This window comes from Python bivittatus, unplaced genomic scaffold (assembly GCF_059951505.1).
Source record: "Python bivittatus isolate LINGU-HERP-01145 unplaced genomic scaffold, Pbiv_v1 ctg000060_np1212, whole genome shotgun sequence".
Classification (NCBI taxonomy): Eukaryota; Metazoa; Chordata; class Lepidosauria; order Squamata; family Pythonidae; genus Python; species Python bivittatus.
In genome coordinates, this window is record NW_028277044.1 from 9562647 (window position 1) to 9589164 (window position 26518).

The 26518-nt window shown below is 36.4% G+C and overlaps 1 protein-coding gene and 1 long non-coding RNA gene across 5 annotated transcripts in view; one reads left to right on the forward strand and one right to left on the reverse strand.

The window, feature by feature from the left end:
• The window catches only part of FGF14 (fibroblast growth factor 14), a 303346-nt gene that overhangs the window by 45304 nt on the left and 231524 nt on the right, over window positions 1-26518 (forward strand). The gene's annotated exons all lie outside the window — the stretch shown is intronic.
• The window catches only part of LOC112540187 (uncharacterized), a 73592-nt gene continuing 47465 nt past the window's right edge, over window positions 392-26518 (reverse strand). The window contains exons 3-7 of one of the 3 annotated variants that reach the window (XR_015795386.1): window positions 21641-21723; window positions 21132-21323; window positions 11404-11470; window positions 4195-4266; window positions 392-3667 (exon numbers count right to left, since the gene is read on the reverse strand). This is a non-coding gene — a long non-coding RNA (uncharacterized LOC112540187). Of the gene's footprint in view, window positions 3668-4194; window positions 4267-8656; window positions 8984-11403; window positions 11471-21131; window positions 21324-21640; window positions 21724-26518 lie in introns of those variants that run through there. The other 2 variants (XR_015795387.1, XR_015795388.1) reach the window with 2 other exon arrangements.

Below are 26518 nucleotides of genomic sequence, written 5' to 3' on the forward strand. Positions count from 1 at the left end.
CTAAAAAAGTTCTGCTCTTTTTCACTGAGAAGCAGTGGGAAGATATTCAGATTGGTAGCTAAAGGTCAGTGTTGGGTGCAGGTCCTTAGAGTAGCAAGGAACAGATTTTCTGAGTGGACTTGGGACTCAAGCCATCTGTTGAAAAATCCTGGGTTAACAGGAATCAGTAGGGAAAGTTTAGGCCAAAACGTGAGAGGTGTTTTATTTCTTTTCATTGTACTCAGTTGTGTAGTTTCAGTGTTGCCTGCATTCCCTGGTCTTCTGTTTCTCTGTTTCTACTGCTTAACGATTGCTCATTTTTGTCTGTGATTCTAAGCCTCCTTTATTTTATATATATTAAAATCAAAATCTTTTGCTGTTAGTCCAGCATTGCTGGACCCTTCTGTTAAATGGGAAGCCCTTTGTAAAAGGGTCAGTCCTGGGGATTCCAGAGAAATGGGGTCGGACACTTCCCCATTCAGGAAAAAGTAGTGGCAGTTTAATTATGTGTACCAAGTGGAACAGAAGTCAGGGAAGGTGTAAATACAGATATTAGGTGGCCAGCTTTTTTATGTTTACATGCATTTAGAAAGGAGATTAATGTGCTAGATTTAGAACTCCTACCTTTCAATAAAAACCATATAATACTTTTTTTTTTTTCAGCTCCTTTGTGGTACTGTATTCTTTTGTGGATCTTAAGAGCAAATTCACACACTGATAGCAGTGCCATCCGGCTTTCAAACTTTCAGCCTTTCTTAAACCTGAACAAGGATGGTTCCTTTTTTCTTTTTTAATATCTTCAGAAATAAATGAGCTGCTGTCCACTCCACTGAATTACCCATCTTTGTTGTCTTCTCAAGTGGAGACTTGCAGATTCATCAACCTCTACAAAAGTCAGTAAGAGGCCCACAAGTGAAGAAGACACTGAAGTCTTTCTTTCTTTCTTTTCTCTGTCTCTCTTGTCCCTTGGAAACAGAAATGCAAGTCCTTCTCGCCTTCAACATAGACATTATTATGTACCTACATGATTTTTTCCCCCCCAATGCATAATTTTAGGAATAATTTTGAGGAGTAAGCGCATTTTGATATATGAATACTTTATCTTAAACATTGGATTTATAATTCTAACTCTAAAAAAAGAACTTGGGAAGAAGGAATGACCCCATTCTTTACACTTCTCTCTGTTAAATTTCATCCTGTCTCTTTGGCCTACAGTTCAAGTCTGTGTAGATCTTTCAGAATCTTTTCTTTTTCTTCTAAAACATTAGCCAATTTCAGTGCTTCTAGTTTTGTGTTATCTGCATATTTAATAATCATCTTTTCAGCTCCTTTATCCAAGCCGTTAATAAAAATGTTGAACAGCACAGGGCCCAGAAGAAAACTGTGACAATCCACTCAATATTATTCTCCAAGGTGATACAAAGCCATTTATTAGTATTTTCTTGATATATCCAATCAGCCAATTATGAATTCATCTAACAGTTATATCATCCTGCACATAATTTGCATTTTTATTAGTGTAGATATCATGGGAACCTGGAATGCTTTGCTGGACCAAGGTACACTATATCCACAGGGTTTCCACAACCTGTGAATCTGTCATTAAAGGAAATAATGTTAGATAATGGACAAATGAGATAAAAGTCAGAATTAAAGTTTAACAATTGAATCGGCTGTCAGAAGGGTAGATTATGTTGATCAATATGTCATGGATATCCAGTCACCGATATCTCTTATTAGGGATCAGATTGGTGAGAATACAGGAAAACCCAAGAAATGAGTAATCTGTTTATTCAGATGGAAGGCCCATTAAAGCTCAAGGGAATTATTTACAAATATTTGTGCTGTCTTAATGTATCCTGTATGTGAACAGCTCTAAAGAGATGTAATGCATTTCAGTAGAATGAGATGATCTTTGTTTAACAATGTCTGTCTGGATGCTTTGATTACACCTGCAAGTGACAAGTCATCCTCTAGCCTTCATTAGTATTAGTAGATGTGTGTGTGTATTCTCATCCTACTCCTTTTCTCTTGTCTTATTTTGTCTCAGAATGACCTGTTCTTTGCTTAAGGGGCAATGTCCTGCTTTGTCGCAGCATTTCTAAGTAAATATTCTTAGTAGCTTCTGCAGAAATCACTTTTGACAAAAGGCTCTTCATTTTCTTGTTTATAAATGGGAAAACTGAACTGGTTCAGTGACAAGAGCATCGTATTTTTTCTCCTCCACGAGACAGCAAGAAAGTAGAGCAAAGTATCCTACATTATCCTATATTTCTTTCTGTTTCCTTTCTTACACACATCCCACCTTCTTGATCTACTTGGGGTGGGGGTGGGGGGTGGGAAAGCTATGTAAATAAAGACCTCCATTAAATCTTTCTCCTGCATTTTATGATGGGTGTGAAGCCAATACAAGATTGTAGTTGTCAGTTAGAATGCAGTATCCTATAGTTGCTGATATGGGGATCAAGTTGTAATTACACAACTGTAGTCATATAACACAAGCTGTGCATTTCAGAATTAACATTGTAGCTCTGCAGATATCACCAGATTTGTTTCAGTGGAATTTTTAATATTATCAAAAGCGTTTTTCCTGTTTTTCCATTCATCTATTAACTTGCTTCTTCCTGTACTGTTTTTACCATCTAAGAAACAATCAGAATGTATTTATTGCTGACTGCCAGCCAGATTCAATTTGGCAATTGGATAGCTTCGAGTTACACAATTATCAGGCGCCCTGTTTAAAAAATAAATAAAAAATCAGCCATTTATTTGTACCCTATCCTTCTGCTTGATAGATTCGCATGGCAATTTCCAACAATAAAATTGTGCAGTCAGTAATATCATTGTGTAATGTTATTAAAACCTGTATTGCTTCAACTATGTAGAAATGTCAGAAGAACTAGCATAATGAAAAGAGAATCTCTGTCTCAATCCTAAAGAATTCAAAGATCTGACAGGCATATCCCAGATTGTTTCTTAAAATACTTAAAATACTTGTGAGTTGCTCTATTGTTAATCCTTTTCTCTATGCAATAATACGATCTTGATTATGGGAGAATTCAGGAATCCCACAGGTCTTTAAAAATAGGATAAGGCTCTACATATCTGGTGTTATACAAGTGACTTTCCCTTGCTCTCTTCCACCCTGCAAGCAAATCTTAATTGATTGAAATGGTAAGTAATGTAATTGACAGTATTGCTTTTCTTTGTCATCACTGTATCTCCTTAACCTTGAAAACAGTTATCTATTTTATGTGGACCTCACTGTATTTTATATTCTGCCTTCAAAGAATCTTGAATTTTGAAACCTGGCTAATACATTTCTACAAAGCATACAGTGAAGTATGCAAAGTACATGGTAACACAAATATACAGTAGTTCACTTAATATCAGCTGCCAGAAACTAGTGTCTTACTTGACAACCTCCCAGTGGCATCTGGTATCTGCTGTGAAGCAGCATACTGAACTAGATGGACCTTTTAAGCCTATCCAGCATACATACAAATACACATACACAGCACACACATTTTATTCTGTGGGTGCCTTATGCTTGTAACTTTCATCTGGATACAAAGGAAGAACCTGATCTGCAGATAATCTAGACTCCAACACTCTTTCTGGCTTTCAGTGTTCTTCCCATGGAATCTTGCTGCCATATTTGACAGGTTGATATCCAATAGAAAGTGAACTAGAAAAAAAATTACAGTGTTCTAATTGGTGTCAGAAATTTGGGAAAAGTGAAATCTCAGGATAAAGGCAATACTTGATGAAAAAGTATACAGAGATATTACCTGCTAATTGGCTTAATGGGAAACTTAGTCCCAGCCATATCTTGGTCTCTTGAAGAAACAACAGCAGTGGTGCTTCCTGAACCAGAAGGCCTGACAGGTGTAGCACCTGTGAACTTTTGAAACAATCACTGCTTTCTCTAAAAATGAGCCCCTGCCCATTTGGGGGATGTTATCACATCACTGCCTTGACCCTATGGCCCCTGGCCACTTAAAATGATACATCAAAAGTGTGGCTTTGCTCCCAGGCCTGAGATTGTCAAGACTACATCTAGTTGGGTTTTTCTCCTAGCACATTGGGTGTGAGTTCTTTCCTGGACATACATGTCTTATTTATTTTATTGTTTCTTGCTTTTGAGATGTAAGCTGCCTATCTCAGCTGGGGGGCCAGGAAGTCACTAAATTCAAAATGAAAATTTAAAATTACCTTGAATTTAGAGGATCCTTTTGGCACTTCTCTCCTAAATAAGATTATGAAGGAAAACTGTCTCTAGTGAATCTAAGCAGAAAAAGAAAAAGATTCAAAACAAATCTCAGTGAATCTAAGGCAGTTCTCCAGTTGTAAATTATTTGATGGGAAATAAACATAGCCTCTTAAACAATACATATAATACAGATATAATTTTCTGCATTCATTAGATAACGTAACAATATTTCAAAACAGATCTATTTGACCAGATCTTAAAGTTTACAGTTATCTGCATCTATCCAGTTGAAGTTTATTTCTTTCTAAGAAGGCCAATTAATTTCACTAGTCATCCTCTTTTTCCGATCAAGAAAATAGGAGAGGCAAAACCTTCAATAACATTTTTATGTGCTTCTGTTGAAACTATAATGTGCTTTCCCAATAGATATGATTAATAATGGAATTAATAACTGTTTACAATTCCGTTGTTCTCTTTAGGAGAATAGTAACGAAACAGTGGTTTTAGTTAATGTAAAACTATCTGAAGTGAAATGGTTTCATTATTTCTAAATAGCTGGAAACATTAGAAAAGTTTTCTATTTCTGTATACATGGCCCGGCATGGCATTTGTCTTACAAGTAGACTAGATTTAAGATATCATGCTGATTCCAACATTTCTTCCCTGGAGTCACAAACTTCTTTTACTGGATAATCCCACTTTAGTTTTTGGTTTTTGGGTTGTTGTTGTTTTGTGGTGGGGGTTCTTGTTTGAAAGCATTTCCACATGAAACTAAAGTTTTAAAATAATCAATTCAGGGACAGGGCTAATTGTCCTGCTTTCTCTTGCATGCAGGCACTTTTGCCCTGTGGTACATTCTCCATGTGATCTTCTTTTTGGGTATATTTATGTTAATATTGATGTAAACACTTTAATCCATGTGTCTGCTCTTTATTTCAATATAAGTTAATCAACTTCAATCCAGATCACTGCTTTAGGAGAAATCTAGTGCTTTTGCGAGCATTAGATTCAGTGAAAGTGTAACCAATGCTCATAAGATGCTGTTATTTTTCAAATGGACCAGCAAGAAGAATAATGATGGAGCTGTGTTTCCTAATTAATCATAATTGTTCTAGAACATTAGAAATATTATCAAAAATACTTCAAAGAAGAAATATTCCTTTGAAGTATTTTTGATAATATTTCCCATGTTATTTCTTTGGTTATTTTAGAAGCTCATCGTTCACATATTTAGAAGAGAAGCAGGCTAAGAAAAGTAGACTAGAAGAAAGCAAATCCAGGAAACCTAATTACAATATATAGTAATTATAGTTAGAAACAGACCCATTTTCTTCCAGCTGAACCAACTCTCAGCAATTCCAGCTGGCAGAGTTAGTTGTGAGGAATGCTAGTTGTAGGACTATAATCTCTGGTACCACAGTTTCCCTCCCTATTCCCTGCTGTATCCCTGCCAAACTGTGTTTCGTTTTCTCTCTCCTCATTTTTTTAAAAAATAATTTTATTAAAAGTTTTAAAAAAGAAGATAAACACTAACACAAACTAATATAAAGGAAGAAAGAAGAAAAAGAAAGAAATCAAAGAGAAAGTGCAAGAAAGGGAAAAAAGCAAAAGAAAAATGGAAAATTAAAAAAAAAAGATACAAAGAAATGGCTTCCAATATTCTTTACAGCAGTTAGAAGTACAATTATAAATTTACCTCTTACTCTAGTTACAACATGACTCTCTTCTTTCTATAATCTATCCTGTCTAATCATCAAAATCATAAGTTCATTTTTTTCTGTTTTCTGCAAAAAATCCATAAGAAGTTTCCAGTCTGCAATAAATGTAGATACTGTCTTTTCTCTAATAAAAGAAGTCAATTTGACCATCTTGGTGATTCCATCATCTTCACCAACCATTCCTCCATTGTAGGTACAGTATTGCCGAATCTTTCCACCTTTGTGCATACAATAATCTTGCTGCAATTGTCATGTACAAAAACAAGTTCTATGACTTTTTTCCAACTGTTTGTCCATCAGTTCCAGAAGAAAGACCTCTGGTTTCAATTGTATAGTAACCCTTAAAATCCTCTGAATCAGTGTCTGTATTTGAATCCAACATTTTCTAGCTTTTTTACCCACCCACCAAGCATGATAAAATGTCCCATTAATTGCATTATGGTTTCTCTCCTATATCTCTTTCCGTTTCTGTATGCTTCTTTCCTTTGGCACGTTGTTTGACTCTTTTATTCCCATTTCTTGGTTTCACATTTAGTTTAATTCTTAATATGGGCATTTGTCAGTCCTCCCATCCTCCCATGGCAATTGACTTTGTGATCAATAATTTTCTTGCTTTTCCTCAGCAGCAGTATCATGCTATCAAAAAAGAAATTTCTAAATTGCTCTTGGTTTCATCTTCTATCAAAGCTGTATTTTATCAGGAAGAAGCCAATTTTACTGGCATTATACCATCAAACCTTCTTAAAGCACAATAAAATTGATGGTAAAATTGTAGTGTTTATTCCTCTTCCCCCACTAAATTTCCTTGCCTCTGTTTTCTGAAGTGGATAACTGAGAAAGCATGGTGTGTATTCTAGGACTGTCTTCATACCATTGCATTTTGTCTCCGTTTAAAAATTACTTTTGTTGTTAATTTATTACTTTGGCTCATCTCTCATTTTTGCCTTCTTTTATATGGTTCTGCATTTTTGCCAAACAGATACAGAGATACATATATTTCTCTGCCTTTATTGTGTCTGGTGATAGCCACCCTGTTTAAGGTGATTCATTCATTGCTGGAGAGGGATCAGTGACAGGAACATCTGTTGGGTATTGTAAGGACTATTCTTGCTATCTTGCAGAATAAGTAGGTAGATTCATTCATAGTGAATGAATGTGGCAGAGAAGTCCATCTGGAGCAAGTTTGTGGCTGTGACTCCTAAGAAAGTGGATCTGTGAGTAAGGTTGTTGAGAAGGTAGCTGGGCTTCAGCTCCATATGATCCTGGATTTCGTTCTGTTGGGTCTTAAGCCAAATTATAGTATGGACACAGCATTGGTCATGTCTATTGATGTTCTGTGCTGGAGCCAGTGTGGGACTAGTGCATCCATCTTTGTGCTGCTTAATTTCTCAGCAGCATTTGATGTTGTTGATCATGGTATCCTTCTGCACCAGCCGTGAGATTTAGGAGTGGGGGGCATCTAGTGCATCAGTTGTACATTATCCTGGACTGCCCCTTCAGACAGTCATTCATATCCTAGTCACTTCACAAATGGATCATTGCAATGTGTTCTACATGGGGCTGCCCTTAAGGACCACTTGGAAGCTACAGCTGGTACAGAATGTGACTGCACAATATACCCATATGCCCATATTGCTGTTCTGTGAACTGTACTGGTTATTGATTGGCTATATATTAATTGGTTATTGCCTATAAAGCCCTTCATGGTATACAGGTAGTCCTTGTTTAGCAACCACAATTGGGTCTGGCAACTTGGTTGTTAAGTGAAGTGGTCACTAAGTGAAACCATGACAGTGCTTATGATTTTACTTCAGCCCTCCTTTGCTTTACAACCTGCAAAGGTTGTAAATGTGAGTACAGGTTGTAAAGTTACTTTTTTCATCACCATCATAACTGTGAATGGTTGCTAAATGAGGCAGTCACTAAACAGGGACTACCTGTAGAGTGTGGTTATTTGAAGGATTGCCTGTCTCCAGTTCTTCCTTTTCTTCTGGTAAGATCATACAGAGTGGGTGCACTTTGGGTCCCATATCATCTAGTGAAACCCAGGAGGCCTGCTTTCTCTGTTGCAACACCTGCCCTCTGGAATTATATCCTCCCAGAAATCTGGATGACTCCTACCCTGTTGACATTCAGGAAGCTATTAAAATCCTGCCTATTCTCCCAGGCCTTGAGGCAGAGAGAAGTCTGAGCCCTTGCTGGATACGTTTTTTGGTGTACATGTTGTCTTTAAGCCACTTATGGTCTCTTTTTCATCTTTTGTATTTTTTTACTTTCTAATAGTAAGTTGCCCAGAGTCATCAAGAATCAGGAAGCCTATAAATTGCATCTATCATAAAGGGGCAAGAGGCAGATGTATTAGGGCTATACACCACTTCAGATTTGATCCAAAAAGAGTGATTTGGCTGCTGTGCAATCTTGGGAAAAGATATAGCTGCCTTAAAAAGTTGTAGAAATATACCCTAAAGCACCTTTTCAGAATCAAATCAGAAGTACTGCACACTTTAATACAGTGTCCATGGTCCAACTGTAAATCAGTTGATTTAGCTTTATAGGTCTATAAAGCTAATTCACAATTCTTTGTTAGTCTACAGTTTAAAAAAATGTTCACCCCATTATAGATCTGAGTAAAATATATGGGTAATAGTTCAGGAACTTCCAGAATCCAATAATAGAATGAAAATAATGAGCGAATTGGAGTCTCACTGATAAAATTCTTCTCTTATTTATTTATTTATTTATTTATTTGGCTGCTCATATCAAGTACAACACTCTGGGGGGATTAAAAACAGAGTAAAAACAGCCCAACAAATTATGAATAACATAAATAGCAGCTGAGAAAAACAACCCACAGTGACACTGATAATCATCACAGTTAACACAACCAAGAAATGGGCTCACCCACACCATCAAGGCCCCAGGCTCAACAACAAAGCCAAGTCTTTGATGGTCCAGAGCACAGGCGTCACGAGAGAGAAGGCTGTCTTCTTGGATCCCACCAGATGGCACTCCCTCATGGACAGGGTCTGGAGCATGTCTCTCCTGCCAGATCTAACGGGATGGGTAGATACCTCTGGGGAGAGACAGTCCTGTAAGTAACGTGGCCCCAAGTCATGTAGTGCTTTAAAGGTAACTGCCAGCATCATGAACTGTACCTGGAAGCATACTGTTAACCAATGCAGCTCATGGAGCAGAAGTGCATAACTGCCATGCCTTGCATTTTGTACCAGCTGAAGCTTCTGAACCCTCTTCAAGGGCAGCCCCATGTAGTGTGCATTGCAGTAATCAAATCAGGAGGTGACTAAGGCATGAGTGACTTTGAGAAGGGCCTCCCAGTCCAACAACAGGTGAAACTGCCCACAACATGAAGCTATGCAAAGGCTCCCTGGACATGTTTGTCACCTGTTCTTCAAGCAGGAGCCATGAGTCTAGGAAGACCCCCAAATCTAGAACAAGAGACAGAAGGTCCCCAGAAGCAGGAGATCCTAAAACCCAGAGCTACTTAGTCTTACTAGGGTTGAGGTAAAGGCTGCTATTCCCCATCCAGACTCTCATAGCCTCCATACACCAAGACAGGACCTCCATGTCATGGCCTGGGGTGAAGATATATAACTGGGTATCATCTGCATATTGATGATGCCTCACCCCAAACTTTGGATGACCTCACCAGTGGCTTGATGTAGCTGTTAAAGAGGAGAAGTAGGGGTACCAAGCCCTGCAACACTCCACAAAGTAGGGGCCATGGACCGGACTACTCCTACCCTATCAATATTCCCTGGAACTGGCCCTAGAGGATGGAACAGAACCAGCACAACATGGTGCTGCCCACCCCAACCCCCAAAGTTGGTCTGGAAGGCTACCACAATAGATTGTATCACAAGCAGCTGAGAGGTCAAGAAGAGCAAGGCACATGTGTCACCCCCATCCTGCTCCTGCCAGAGGTCATCCAACAGTATGATCAATGTTGTCTTGGTCCAATACCCAGGCCTGAATTATGACTGGAAGGGATCCAGATAATCTGCTTCTTCCAGTTTTTTGAAGCTGCTCTGCAACTACTTTCTCCACAACCTTCCCCAGAAAGTTCTTAATGTGAGATGATTTCTGACCTATGGTAACACGGACAAAATGGCAGGGCCTGCACAATGAACCACCTGCTCAAGCAGCTACTCACACCAAATATCCACCCTACTGCTACTGGATTGTATGAAATACTCTAAACATCTCAATTATCTCTGCTCCCATTGCTTCCCAGATGGTTTTTCTTTTGCACCACCCTTCTTTAAACTGCCTCAGCTACTCCTGTCCTGTTTGAATAGTTTGGATAAAAGCAGTGCTAGAGCTTCTCCTAGAAGATTTCTTTTAAAAGTAAGCCATCGTCTCCAAAGCAGCATTTTAGGTTGCATTTTGAGTTACCTTACTGAATCTGGATCTGAATAAATGTTTGCAAAGCCAGCTCAACCCTATCTCTTGTTCTGCAATACAGCCATGGCCAAATGCCCAGTACAGTATCCCTCATGACTATGAAATGCAGTGCAGAGTTGGGGAGAGTCACACAGTTGGAGGGTCTGCAGGATTCAGTGAAGGTAATATGTGAACGCACTGACGGCTCTCGTTGGTGAGATTCTGCTTTGGTGAAAGTATTAAAATAGTGCTTGCTGGCTTCATGCATCAAGTAAACAAAGTTATTTGTCTGACAACAGTATGTCATAAAATAATAAATGACACCTTTTTAAGGTGCCATAGGATTGTTTGTTTTTTTCTGTTTTTCTTGGTACAGATTAATATGATTCTTCTTTCAAAAAATGAACACGGAACAATGTTTCTCTCTGTAGAAATAAGAACCTAAGAAGGATTTTATAAACACAGTTAGAGATAACACCGAAAATTCTTTTGGCATAAGTATATTGGTTAGGTCATGGCCTACATCCTATTTCTGGCATATATCTGATCCTGGCTAATCCTACTGCCCCAAGCAGAGATGACCTGGTAAAGCACCTGCTCGAGCACTTAAATCTAAAATAATAACAACAACAACAACTTTATTACATTTTTAATAAAAAACATTAAAACCTAACACAAACTTATATTACATAAAGAAAAAGAAAAAGAAAATTGAAACAAAGATGATAGTAAAGATCAGAAGTGTGGAAAGGAAAAGACAAAGAGAGAAACGACAAAAGAAAAACAATGGACTTCCAACTCTCCTTGCCACAGATATAAGTAACAATATAATCAACCTCTTGCTCTAAGTTTATAACTTAACTCCAATTATTTCTATTAACCCATGTTATTTCTAATCAAATCCATAGAACCTAATTTCATTTTTTGTCTGTTTCTCACAAAAAGCCCCCAAAAGCTTTCCACTTTGCATTAAAATTACACAGTATCTTTTCTCGAATCAAAGCCATCATTTTTGCCATCTTCACCAACTCCATTCTTATATATATAGGAACATGACTGCTGTTATCATATATAAAAATAAAAATTCCTTACATTTAATAACAATTTTTTTTTAACTTTAATCCCTCTACGCAGATCCTTAAAACCTTGTCATTCAGTCCTGGTTAAAAAAAAAAAAAAGTTCCCATTAATAACTACCAAAAGACCTCAACATATATATTAACCATAATCAAGAAAGTTCATTTTGTAAACCTTAGTCTTTAACCCTTTCAAATAATGTCCCACAAGTTGATTCTCCATCATTCTCTCCTTATCTTCTCCCAAAAACAGCCCCAGGAGTTTCTCTTTGCCTCTTCCCAGGAACAGCCTCACTGATTCAACACAATCCTTTTACAAATCCAAGATAAAAAGTCATTCCAAGTCACTCTTCTTTTCCATTATTTGTATGTCCTCTTTAATCATTATAACATCAGTTAATTTCACTTGTAAATCCATTCTGGCATCCTTTTCCACATCACTCTTGTCCTTTGGCATTTTTCAATCCATTTTCAAATCCACAGCATCTTTGTTTACATCACCTTCATAATCCTGCATTTTTTTGAACTCCGAATCCACTTTCAAGTCAGTCCCCACCTCCATTTCAAAATTAATCATCTTATCCAACCTGTCTTTTTTCCAAGGGACTTAAATTTAGCTCCTAATTCATCAAACATTGATGAATTGTTTTATCTTCTAACAGCTGCTTCAAGGAACCTCTTCTAGCCATTTTCTTATTATTTTTCCCCCAAAATAAGCAACCATAGGTATTATATAAGTGAAAGTAAGCAGACAGTTCATACCCTCTGGTGCCTTTCATGCAGTAATTGCAGGCACTCGCCTTTCAAGCTGAAATTGGAGGCACATGTCAGAGAAAACAGATAAGGATCAAATTACAGTCGTCTTCTGTTTTAAGAACTGAGCCAATTAACAGGCACTGTCTACCAAAACAAGAAACTTTCCCATGGAAAAGGCAAACCTTGTTACTGCAAATGGAATTTTGTGGAAAAATAAACTTCTAACAAATAAATCATCCCTTTTCATAATAAGTAACTTTTAAGTCTCTTTTAAATTCCAATTCCCCCCCCCTGCTTTTTTGCAAATTAATCAAATTCAAATTAAAGCTCTATTTCTTCTTTTAAAAATATAGTCACAAAAATAAGGATAAGCCCCAACAGAATGACTTGTCTGTTGTAAAGGAAGGTCTCAAATTAAAAAAATAGTTATAACCCACAGTGTTTAGAAATGAAATTTGGTTAGCTCCAGTGTCCATAAAGGCTGCACTGCAGCTTCGAACAAACATTGTCGCCTCCTGGCCGCTCAGTTCGAAAGCTGTTCACTGAAGCTGCTGTTTCAGCAATTAGCATTCAAGGAACGGCCATCTGGAGACCGTATGGGTCAATTTCCTTGCTTCCTCCTTAATCCGGAGCAAATTGGGTGGTCAGCACTTACTGCCGGCCACCAAACCAGCTACGGTACCATCTCCCCTCTCACGGAGAGATGACTAAGCTGCCATTGTCCCCACCGGAAGTCCCACACTGAAATGACAGACTTGCTGGCTGAAGAAGAAAGGTGGCTTCTAGTAGAACTGTATGATCCACATTATCTACTCTCAGATATTTTATGAATTCTGCTGCATTTAGAGTAATTATAATGATGATTTTTCTTCATTTATTTGTGTTTTTCTCAGGATGGATTTGTACAGAAATTACCTTCAAGTAAAATATGTCTCAGGAATAAATGAATCAATGTTCTTATCAACATTTTGTATATTACTATTGAAAATACAAGAGCTCTGTCTTCCCTTTATCTTAATTGCTCTTATCAAATTAGTAGAAGGGCTATAGCTCAAAGTTTCTGGTTAATGTCATTTCCAGACAAGAAGCACACCCAGAAGTGTTAGCTCTAACTTGATTGTAAGGTTACATTAACAGAATCTTGCAAGTCTGAAAGTACATCTCTACCCTTTCGCCTTTATACACCAAGAAACTAGGGAGGGTCCCTTCTGAGATGTTTGCCATGCCTCCATTCCTTCCGTGGCCTCAGCTGCTGCTTGTCTGACCATTGTCTAAGTCGCAGCTCTTCCCCCTGTCTCCCAAGGTCATTCCCACTAACCTTTACCTTTCCTCATTAGTGATTGGTAGGATCTTCTAGTGTCAGCAGTCATTTTGAGCCCAAAACACAGCAAAGCTCACAGGTTTTATATCCCTTCAGTGTTGGCTGAGTGATGCAGTGAAGATACTATATCTCTCTAGTGAACAAATGGCCTAAGCGCAGCTGGGAAAGCCTCTTGTTTCATACTCTAGAAACAACCTGGGTTAGATAAAACCGAGGCATTTTCCTATTTTCCTGTGCTGCTGGAGAAGCAAGAGGTATGTTTCCTCTCATTTAACCATGATTGTCCATTTGGTCTTTCCATGAACAGCTTTCCAGTAACAGTATCCAATCTAATATTGTTCCAAACAAAGCCTTATGTGTTTCTATTAAAATTGCATTTTTACCTGAAGTATGGAGAATCATTTGATCTGTTAATTTAAAATGACTTCATTCATTTTTCCCCCCTTATTTCCACTGTCCTTGCTCCAGTCAAGCATCAAGCTAATTATAGTACTGTTTATTAAGATCATATTTATATGTATCCTTCCTTTTTCCTATTCTAATTAACGGTAGCTATACTAGATGCTTTGTCTGGTGATATAAATAACTATATTTATTGTCAGTGTCAGACCGTTTGAAAAACTTGGAGGAGTGCAGACTTTTGTCCACATTTAACTTGTATATAAACTGTTTATTTGAAGAATTATAAATAATTATGAAGGGATTTTCAGTGCCATGGAAATGTACTTCACCTGCCATCCGATTGCTAATACATTGCACCATTTAAAAGTAACTATATAACAGCATCATTTCTAGCTTTGCTTATCTTTTTGGGTTCTTTTAATTGTTAGGCTCCTTCTACAGGGAACATAGCAGTGTTCTCAGTAGTGCAATGTGTTCAGTCAGTTTGGTGCACTGCAGCAGGGTTGTATAATATTAGTGTTTCCTTCAAGCAAGATTTGGATCTTAGCACCACTTGAAGAGATGGAAAAAATCCAGGATTTCACTAATGCTGTTAAAAGCTGCATTAATTACTAAGATTCTAAAGCATGGTTATTGGCTAGTAGCTTCCTGCACTGGAAAATAGTTTTTGCCAGCTACCTACAAAATAATAATTGATGATACTTTGTACAAATTCTTGAAATGTATCCATGTTAGGTGGCATTTCAAGAAATGAATTGGTCATACGCTTATTTAGGAAAAGCGAGCCATAAGGTTATTCACCATGGATGGGACTTTCAAATCAGGGCCAGTCCTACTCTTAGGTGTAGTGAGGAGCCTAACCCAGCTAGATAATTCTTGTTTAAACTTTCTTGACATGAAGGATGTCATGCGCCTTCTGTTATATTACGGTGGGACCTGTCTTAGCCCTGGTGTTGCACCATGCTGGCTTATATAAACATGTCTGTATAAACACATCAGTGGTGGCTTTGTCATCATCTGCCCATTTGTAAAAGCACAGGACAAGCTGCCTGGCAAGCATGCAAAGTTAACGACACATTCACAAACACTACTCATAAAGTCTATCAGCTTTAGCAGCTTTTTAATGAACGTAAGATGGATATAGCCTTTGCATGGCTCTTTCATAGGGTTTATATTACAGGATATGCCATGTGACAAAACAACATGCAGATGAGAACGCTGGCAAATGTAATTAGTAAATGTGTGTACAATCATTTTGTGGAAGTCCTCGATTACTGTCAAAGCTCTCACAAGCAATGGCACTTGGATGATTATTAACAGTCTTGAAGAATAGAACATAAACTTGTATTCAGTATTGTATGCCAGGAACAAACGTATCGTCTCCCTGGCGAAGGCTGCCATAGGGTGTTTCCAGATGGCCTTCTAGCACAATCAGTCAAAAGACATTGTGCAATTGTTCCATCTTTTCTCTTTAATGGAATTTTTGGCTGTGGAAGGAAAACGATGGGAGTAGCAATAAGAAAATGTGGGAAGACTCCAACTGGAAGATGATGTCACCAAGATATTCACTACATTTTTAAAAGGGGATCATTGAGTGCATGACAAATACTTCATCATGCACACCTGACACTCAGGGCTAGGGGCAAATGAGATATGAAATTTTATATATATGATTACCAAACAAATCTATGTTTTTACAAAATAGTAGTTACATGAAGGAAGCCTGATTTTAACAGCAATCATGACATGTGAAGAGTAGAGATGTAAACATTTTTTTCCAACTACTGTCCTAATGAAAATTCCCTCCAGAGATGTTATTTGCTACAGAAAGAAATTTTCTATTATTATAGGTACCAGATCTGGGAGGCAAAAAAAAATCAGATATTAGAGTTTTCTGTATCTCTTTGCACTATTTAGTGGCCATCTGGATATTGGCAGTCCAGACCTTGTAGCACTACCATTGATGGAATTTTCCTTCCAAGTCTAATAGTGAGATTTGAATACTATGGAGTCTACTAAAATTGTCCTCCACGTCTACTATTAATTTAGAAGGTATAGATACGGATGCTACTGTCACATGTACCTTGATGTTAAGATATTTAAGATGAGGGGCAATTAAATGACCATGGACCTCAATAACAAAGAAACCCTATCGCTGTTTGTTGCCTACAGAATGGTGGCTTAGCAAAAGATCAGAGAAACTGAACAAGTGGATCTAGTGTCGTAAGTGTTGTGTGTATGTGTGTGTGTGTATACCAACAGAACCCACAGCTACAGTATTTCTAAACCAAACTGATTTGAGGGTGCTGCACATCCCAAAGGGATATAGCATATACAATTTTGACTTGGCAAACAGAGTTTTCATTAATATTATATCAATCTCTGCTATTCAGTTAAAAAAAAGATAAACTAAGACTCAAAAAAATCACCATTGGATTTGATATAGTTGTTTACTTATCAAACAACTATACTTGTTCACTATACTTATTACTTTACTTGTTCACAATAATGAATAAAAAATGCCCAGGTTTCAGAGGAATTTCTCTTCCATTGCATTTTATGCTACCTTATATGATGAGTTACATAGATATTAACATAACTGAACTTTGCCTTTTATTATTGATGCATTTTAGTACTTCTATTAAATCCTCAGCCTAAATGTATTTACACTTGAAGTTATAATAAAACTATCCTCACTATTTTTTATCAGTTCACCCTTCACCAAGATGAAATTGTATACTTTTAATAATAGAATGAATAATTGCACAAACAGTTCTACTGGGAATTATACACAGACTTTAATTACAGTCAATTTCCAATTCATATCTCTTACAAATGGAGAGTACAGAGAAAATTGGAACTATTCTTTTGTTCTGAGCAATTCCTCTGTTAAATAATTAGAGTGTTAACACTGGACTGTAGCAAATGAATATGTATCTAATGCAACATTAGATACTGTCTTAACTTTGATTTTAGTTTGTGAATTTGGCATGGAAAACATACATGAATTTATCAAAATAATTTTATCACTACATATTAACATGTTCTGTCACTTTCTCTCTAGGTTAATTAGTTTGGGCTTCTGCCAAGAATTCAAAAATGTGCTTTATAAATGGGTCTCAGTTTCTGCTTCTTTTATCTAAATATACTACAGATGGGAAAGGTGTGCAACATGTATATTTAGCCTGATCAATCTATATGTTAATATGCTGTTGCCCATCTGACAAAGATTCTCATTACAAATCAGTGATATCCAAATTGAAAACACTTTTGTACACTATATATTAATTTCAGTATATGAGTAGTTCTATTTATATAGAAGATCTCCCATTATATATTATTCTTCACTCTTCTTTCTCAAGGTTAAATATGCTCAGCTCCTTCAATCTCTTCATAGGACTTAGATTTTAGTCCCCTATTCATTGCTGTTGCCTTCACTGAACCTTTTCCAATTTCTCCAAATTATTCTTAAACTAAGAATATACAGTATACAGTGCCCACAACTGTATACAGTATTTGGACTGTTTGACCAAAACAGAATAGAGCAGAATTACTCTAAACAAAAAGAACAATTCAAACAGAATTACTTTCTGGGATTTGGAAATTATAACTCTTGATGCTTCTTAAAATTGCATTTGCATTCTTTGAAGCCACATCATATTGCTGGCTTATATTCAGATTGCAATCAACTATTATTCCAAGATCTTTTTTGCAAATACTATTACTAAGCCAGATCCTATAACTGTCTCATCCTATAACTATTTCTGTTTCCTAAGTGAAGAACTTTCACTTATCTCTATTAAATTTCATTCTATTACTTTCAGCCAATTTCTCTAGCTTATCATTTCAAATTTTTCTTCTAGAGTATTAAGTATCCAACCCAATTTTTTGTCCTCTGCAGATTTGATAAGCAATCTTTCCATTTCTTCATCTAAGTCATTAATCAAAACATTAAACTGTAGATGATTCAGAACAGAATCCTGTGATACCTTACTCAGTATCTCTTCCTCATTTGACAAAGAACCATTGATGAGCACTCTTGGAGTACAATATGCATCTACTTAATGTTCATGTCATTCATCCCACACTTAACTAACATGCTAATTAGCCTGTCATGGGTACTTTGTCAAATGCTGGAATTATATCTACCACATTCCTTAATCTGTTAAGGAGGTTAATCTGTCAAGTTCTCTGTATCCATCAAAATTTCATGTTTCATGACCCATAGGTTTAAAGTTTCATGCCCCCTAGAACTGGCTATCTAAATCAATCTTAAGATCAACTTACTCATTTATTTGATTTATATTCTGGCTTTCTTCTCAATCAAGTACTCAGGGCACAGTTGTGATACACAGTAATATTTCTCAAACATTCTAAATTAAAACAAGTACAACCAAAATGTTGTCAGAAGGATACCAGTGTCAGTTAGGAGGCATATACTGATACCTATTGGAGCAATTAAACCTTCAGGCCTTGCTACACCTATCAAGCTGAATTTCCCAGTTTTACTTCCCATCCCCACTTGGCACCTCACCAGACTTTCTAGGAGCTGGGAGGAGAGAAACCACGTGACAGTAGCATCTTCCAACGGCAGCCTGACATTTCTGTACCAAGATAATATTCTATTTATAGGTTGTTTTCTTTACTTTCTATTTACTGTGTCAATGGATTAATGATTTCTTTATGCAATTTTCATCTAAAGAGGGTTGCTGCTAATTTTCATCCTGTAGCAGTACTGTTTAATTAGGCAATCACACATATGTCTACATGCTGGTAGGAAGAAAAGCGACAGAAATTACACAATGCGTTCATTTAAAACTTTGCAAAAGATATTCTTTAACTATAAATTAAACTGGGGGAGGGGATTAAGAAAACACAGAGGAAAGTATTAAAGAGCCAGAAGTAAGTGGATGCTGTTTAGCATACTCTATTTTAAAAAGATATTTTCATAAACCACATTTACTTGTACCATGATGGCATATTCACGTACAGTCAGGTGAAAAAGAAAGTACACCCTCTTTGAGTTCTATGGTTTTACATATCATGACATAATAAAAATCATCTGGTCCTTAGCAGTTCTTAAAAGTAGGTAAATACAACCTCAGATGAGCAACAACACATGACATATTACACCATGTCATCATTTATTTTACAAAAAGAAAGCTAAAATGGAGGAGCCATGTGTGAAAAACTAAGTACACCCTTACTACTTCCATAGGTATGAAGAGGCTAAGTAGCAGCCAGGCGCTGCTAATCAAACACCCTTGATCAATTGATCATCAGCAAGTGTGACTACCTCTATAAAAGCTGAAGTTTGAGGAGTTTGCTGGTCTTGAGCATTGAGGTGTGTGTTAACACAATGCCAGAGAGTCAAGACATCAGCAATTGTCTTAGAGAAGCAATGGTTGCTGCCCATCAGTCTGAGAAGGGTTATAAGGCCATTTCCAAACAATTTAAAGTCCATCATTCTACTGTGAGAAAGATGATTCACAAGTGGAAAACATTCAAGACAGTTGCCAATCTTCCCAGGAGTGGACGTCCCAGCAAATTCACCCCAAAGTCAGACAGTGCAATGCCCAGAGAAATTGCAAAAAATCCAAGAGTTACATCTCAGACTCTACAGGCCTCAGTTAGCAAGTGAAATGTTAAAGTTCATGACAGTACAATTAGAAAAAGACTGAACAAGTATGGTTTGTTTGGAAGGGTTGCCAGGAGAAAGCCTCTTCTCTCTAAAAAGAGCATGACAGCATGGCTTAGGTTTGCAAAGTTGCATCTGAACAAATCACAAGACTTCTGGAACACTGTCCTTTGGACAGATGGGAACAAAGTGGAGATGTTTGGCCATAATGCACAGCGCCATGTTTGGCAAAAACCAAACACAGCATATCAGCACCAACATCTCATACCAACCGTCAAGCACAGTGGTGGAGGGGTGATGATTGGGCTGGTTTTGCAGCCACAGGACCTGGGCACCTTGCAGTCATTGAGTCGACCATGAACTCCTCTGTATACCAAAGTATTCTAGAGTCAAATGTGAGGCCATCTGTCCAGAGCTAAAGCTTGGCTGACATTGGGCCATGCAACAGGACAATGATCCCAAGTAACCAGCAAATCTACAACAGAATGGCTGAAAAAGAAAAGAATCAAGGTGTTGCAACAGCCCAGTCAAAGTCCAGACCTCAACCGGATTGAAATGCTGTGGCAGGACCTCAAGAGAGCTGTGCATAAACAAATGCGTGCAAACCTCCATGAATTGAAGCAATGTTGTAAAGAAGAGTGGGCCAAAATTCCTCCACAATGATGTGAGAGACTGATAGTCATACAGAAAATGATTACTTCAAGTGATTACTGCTAAAGGTGGTTCTACAAGCTATTGAATCATAAGGTGGACTTAGTTTTTCACACATGGCTTCTCCATTTTGGCTTTCTTTTTGTAAAATAAATGATGACATGGTGTAATATGTCATGTGCTGTTGTTCAACTGAGGTTGTATTTACCTACTTTTGAGAACTGCTAAGGACCAGATGATTTTTATTATGTCCTGATACGTAAAACCATAGAACTCAAAGAGAGTGTGCTTTCTTTTTCCCATGGCTGTATTAATATAATCTGGATTGTTGCTTTTACCCTTTTTGAGCTTTAATGCTATTTTCCACAAATTATTTGCTTTACTTTTCAAAAGTTTTAATTCGTGTGAATAAATCTCACATGGCATCTGTAGTTATAAGAGTGAGAACAAAAAGCTCCCTCATATTCCACAGGTAGCACCACATACATTTTTGTTTCTCCAAATGTTCAGAACTAGGCTTTCTGTAAATCTGACATTACTCAAAAATTGATAGTAGAAAAATTATGAAACATAATTTTTTCTAACAGGAGTAAAGGATCAAGACTGCTTGTCACTATTTAGAGATGATTCAGTACCAATGTGTTCAAGTGTTATTTAAACATGGCTCTTCCACTCAAAAGTGTTTTGATTAATGGGCAAAGTTTACACAGGATTAGATAAATTCCTACCATTCATAATGCCTAAAATATTAAAATACAGTCATAAGTGTAATAAAGAAAAAGTGCAGTGTTAGAAAAATCACAATGTTAAAAGAATCAGGAGAAGAATCTATTGCAGTATCTATTTTGTCATCAGAATTATTAGCATTTCTAAGAAATTTTGGGTTAGGGAGGGGAATGGATTTAGTCAAGTGCAGTTGTCCCTTCCTTTTATGAAAAGATTTCAGTATCTTCTATAAAAATCCTGTTATACTTACAGAATTGTCCTGGAAGGTGAAAGTATTTGGAAAGAACTTCACACGTATCAGAAGCCGGTCAGATTGAATTCCCTTGGATGTTGTATGAGATTGGACTCCAAACATGTTCTTAAAGACATCCTTGATTCAAAATCTCACAAAAGCCACACAGTAGTTAGATTTAAGCAAACTGCTATTATCATCAGCTCCTATCTGTAAAATGAACATAATAATGCTGAAGTAGTTTCTTTATAATGATCTATATTTCCATATATATATATATATATTTTTTTTTACAAAGTTCTACTTATTCGTTTATTTATTTATTTCAATTTATATAACTGTCCATCTCACATATGTGACTCTGGGCAGCTCACACAAATAACAAAAAACAATAAATAATTACAAATAAACAGCTAGAATAAAAAACATTAAATATCAATTAAAACAATTCAAACCATAAAACATAATCTCCAGGAAAGTGCAATCCATACATTACTAACAGTATAACCAACTCACAGACTCCATACCTCCACCAGATCCCCAGCACAAAGACAAAACCATGTCTTCAGAGCTTTCCAAACAGCCAGCGGGGTCAGGGCCAGTCTCACCTCTGGAGAAATGATGTTCCAAAGGGTGGGTGTCATGCAAAAAAGACTCTCCTCCCGGGTCCCGTCAGATGACATTCCTTAATAGATGGAGCCTAGCATGACTCTCCTACCAGACATGATGGGATGGTAGATATGATTGAGGAGAGGCTGTCCCTCAAATAATCCAATCTCATGCCATGGAGGGCTTTATAAATCATTACCAGCACCTTGAATTGAACCAGGCAGCAAACTGGCAACCAATTCAGCTTGTGAAGCAGAGATTTAACATGCCCTGATTGAGGAACACACATAACTGCCTGCACTGCTACATTTTACACCAGCTGTAGCATCTGGATGCCCTTCAAGAACAGCCCTATATAGAGTGTGTTACAGAGGAGAATGTCATTTTAAAGCTTCCAGTTGGATATATTGGCCTTGTTTGGAAAGAAGAATCCATAGGATGCTTGGTCTGAGTTGGCTGGAGGTGGTGGCTTGTGGTACTTCACTGTATTAGATCTTTACTTTTGTTGCTATAAGTTTTATGTGTGCTAATTATTTTATTGATTAGTCTTCAATCTAGCCTGACAGTATATGTCAAAATGTTAGATTTGGAACAATTTGGCAAGACAATTTATTGTGCAGTTGCAGGAGAATAACCATAATACGTGGAGCTTCTGGGTGAGGCGTTATGGATGGTTAGACATCTCTGCAAGTGGCTCTGTAAGCAGAGATAGTACAGCAGTGGAATTGCCAGCCAGGAGATAGTTCTTGCTGATAGAAATTTCTCTGGAGGAAGGAAAAATTGGGAGATTACCCACTTGTGCTCTGGAAGAGCTTCTCCTTGTGAAGAGGCTATAGGAATTTAGTTTCTTGTGGTCGATTGTAGGTCACGTGGCTTGGGAGTCAGATTTACAAAATGCCCTAAATTGCTGTGCAGCCTTTATGGACATTTGACTGGCAAAAGCGTCATCTTCTTAACCACTTTACAATTTAATTGATTTACAACCTAAGAGAGATATTCCAAATGGCAGTGAAGATCCAAAACTCTTGGTGAGTGCCATCTTTCTGAAATTAAGAAGAGGAGTAAAAAAGAAAACCCTGTATCTTAAAGGATTCTAATTTGAAAGAAAAAAGCTTAACAAGATTGTGATATAAGAAAGTTTCAAGCGGACAAGGGGGACAGTGATTTTAAAAATTGGAATAAATAATTTTTTCTGATGAAAGTGCCTTTGAAAATAGTAAAATTAATTGATTAACAGACCGGACTCACACGGGAATATTGATTGTTTATTTTTAAGGACAGTAATAATTGGTGGATTTTACAAAACAAGAAGATAAGAGTAATATGAGTCAAACTGTATGACTGTGATATGGAGAGCCAATTGGGACTAAAGTGTTAAAAATAGAGAGAAACAATGCAGAAGAAAGAAAAGAAAAGAAAATAAAGATGCCCTTTATTTTCACTGTAGTAATCAACATTATTTCACTTTCTCACCCTGGAAGGCCCAAGGAAAGCTGCCATACTGGGGGAAGCATGCAAAAGTTCACTAGAACAAATTACAGATAAGGGTATTTCACCAGATTCATTGCAGAAAATGTTTGAAGACTTTCACAAGAAGATGACTGCAACAGTTAAAAAGGAAGTGGAAGAAGGATTTGCAGGGATGAAAAAAGATCTGAAAGAAGAAAATTGAAGAATGTGTAGTGCAACTGGCTGCAGACTTAAAACAAATTACTGACAAAGTGAATGTTTTGAAAAATAAGACAGAAGTTATAAATAGAGAGATAGAGAAGAATTTGGACAATTTGGCATTATTGGAACTGAAAGAAAAAAATATCTGCTTATGATTTGGAGCAATTCCAGAAGAAAATGGAGAGGATATCATAGAAAAGTTTGTTAAGTCTCTGTCTGATTTCCTGGATCGGGAGGAAGATGATTCTGATACAGAGACTGGTAAGGTCTATAGGATCAATACACATTTTGCAAAATTAAGAAATGTTCCAAGGGATGGACTTGTGTACTATGTCTGGAAGAAGGCAAGAGACCAAGTTCTTCAGCAGTATTTTAATACTAGGATTGACAATACAGATGTAATTGTACTTAGTTTGAAATCCCAGTTTGAATACTACACAAGAGAAAAGAGTACCAAAACCCTTTTCAGATCATAATCCAGTGACTTTAATTTTTAAAAGGAAAAATGGGTCTTTTAGGTGGAGATTGAATGAGATGTTATTATAAAAAGAAATGGTAGGGAGGATTGTAAAAAGAAGTTAAAGGAAGTTTTTGAGAATAATCTTAATAAAGGTACAGAAGTAAGGATGGCTTGGGATGCAAGTAAAGCTTTTGTAAGAGGGTATTTTATACAACATAATAGAGAACTTAAAAAGAAAAGGCAAGATAAAATGCAAATGTTTCCAGATGAGATTTAAAAAAAGGAAAAAGAGTTTAAAAAAATATCCAGGGATGATAACTAGAACTCACCAAATTAAGCTTTTACAGAGGCAATTATCTGTATTTTGAAAATGAGCTTTTACAACATTTACAACAAACAATGAATATTATTTTGCAGAATGAAAAGATTCCTGATAGTTGGAAGGAGGCTAACATAGCATTAATACCTAAAGAGGGACAAGAGTTGACTTTAACAAGAAACTATCAGCCAATATCTTTGATATTGATTGGAATAATGATTACAAACTATTTACCATGATTCTGGCTGAAAGCTTGAAAATAATTTTACAGGATTTTATCCATGAAGTTCAATGTGGTTTTTACCTAAAAGACAACTATGAGATAATATTAGAAATGTTTGAATATTCTGGAATACTTGGAGCAACATAATGAAAAACAAGCTACATTGATATTCTTAGATGCAGAGAAGGCCTTTGACAATTTGAATTGGATTTTTTTGTTCAGTCTTATGAAACATATAAACCTTGGAGATAATTTTATTAAATGGGTAAGGTCGATTTATACTTCTCAGAAAGCACAAATAATTGTTAATGGATTCAAAAAGGGACAATTCAAGGATGTCCACTGTCTCCATTTTTGTTCATTTTGGTTCTTGAGGTATTGAATGAAGACAGACAAGATCAGAGAATTATAGGAGTTAAGATTAAAAAAGAAATTTATAAGCTAAGGGCATTTGTGGATGAACTGGTATTAATTTTAGAAGATCCACTAAAGGGAGTAGAAGCATTAATTGGAAAATTAAAGGACTTTGGTATATTAGCAGGTTTCAAGATTAATAATCATAAGACAAAGATGTTAACAAAAATATGAAGTTAGAAGATCAAATAAACTGATGGAGAAAACTGGTTTTAAGATTGAGAAAAAAGTAAAATACTTGGGCATTACTATGACAAATATGAATTATATGTTATTTCACAATAATTAAGTTAAGGCATGGATTGAAATTAAGAAGGACATGTTAAGATGGGAGAAATTAAAATTGTCACTATTGGGAAGAATTTCTGTGATAAAAATGAATATTGTGCCAATAATGATGTTTTTGTTTCAGACAATACTTGTTTTGACAATGGATGTACCATTTAAAGAATGGCAAAAAGGCATATCTAAATTTATATGGCAAGGGAAAAAACACGAGTGAAATATAAAGATACAAAGGAAAGAGGAGGACTGGGTTTACAAGATTTGAAATTGTATTTTGCAGCTTGTTGTTTGTTCTGGATGAAAAAATGGGTATTGCTGAGAAACAAGAGACTTTTATAGTTAGAAGGTCGTGATCTGAGGCTTTGATGGCATGGATATTTATGATATGATAAAGTTAAAATTAATGTGGACTTTAAAAATCATTTTATTAGACATGCCATATTGAGAATGTGGAATAGATATAAACCTAGATTGTGCCCAAAAACACCTTTATGGATCTCAGCTCAAGAAGCATATTATAGAAGAGAAATTGCTGATAAAGATAAATGGTTGATGTACTGGGACTTAATGGAATACTCTCAGGGGAAATTTAAAATCAAATCAAGAGAACAATTAATATACGAAGGATATATTTGTCAATGGTTTTCTCATTTACAGTTATTTGAAAGATTTAAAATTAATAAAAAGACATGGTATGGAGCAAAGTCAGTCAGAATTTTATATACAATTTTGTACTGATGAACATGTAATTGCTAAAATGTAAAAACTTTTGTTGATATTTGAAACAGAGGAAGAACAGGTTAAAGAATGTATGATAAAGTGGGCTAAGAATTTTGGTTGTAATATACAGATGGATGAATGGGAAAATATGCAGTTAAAAGGGTTGAAATTTACATTGTGTTATGATCTCAAAGAGAATTTTTATAAAATGATGTATTGTTGGTACACGATGCCAGAGAAATTATCTAGAATGTATAAAGGCACTTCAAATGTATGCTGGAAATGTGAACAGCATGAAGGGACATTTTATCATGCTTGGTAGACATGTAAAAAAGCTAAAAAAAATTGGATTCATATACATACTTTGATACATGGGATTTTAAAGATCAATATTCAATTGAAGTTGGAACTTTTCCCTTTTAGGATTAATGGATAAACAGAAAAAAGCCATGGAAGATTATTCTAATATATGATTACTGCAGCAAGATTTCTACATGCACAAGGATATAAAGATTCAATACTACCCACTATGGAGGAATGGTTGGTGAAAGTGACAGATTTTGCTGAAATGAATAAATTGACTTCATTGATTAGAGAAGACACTATCTATGTTTATTGGTGACTGGAAGCCTCTTACAGACTTTTTCATTTGTAAAAATGAAAAAAATGAGCTTGTAATTTATGGTTTTGATGATTAGACAGGA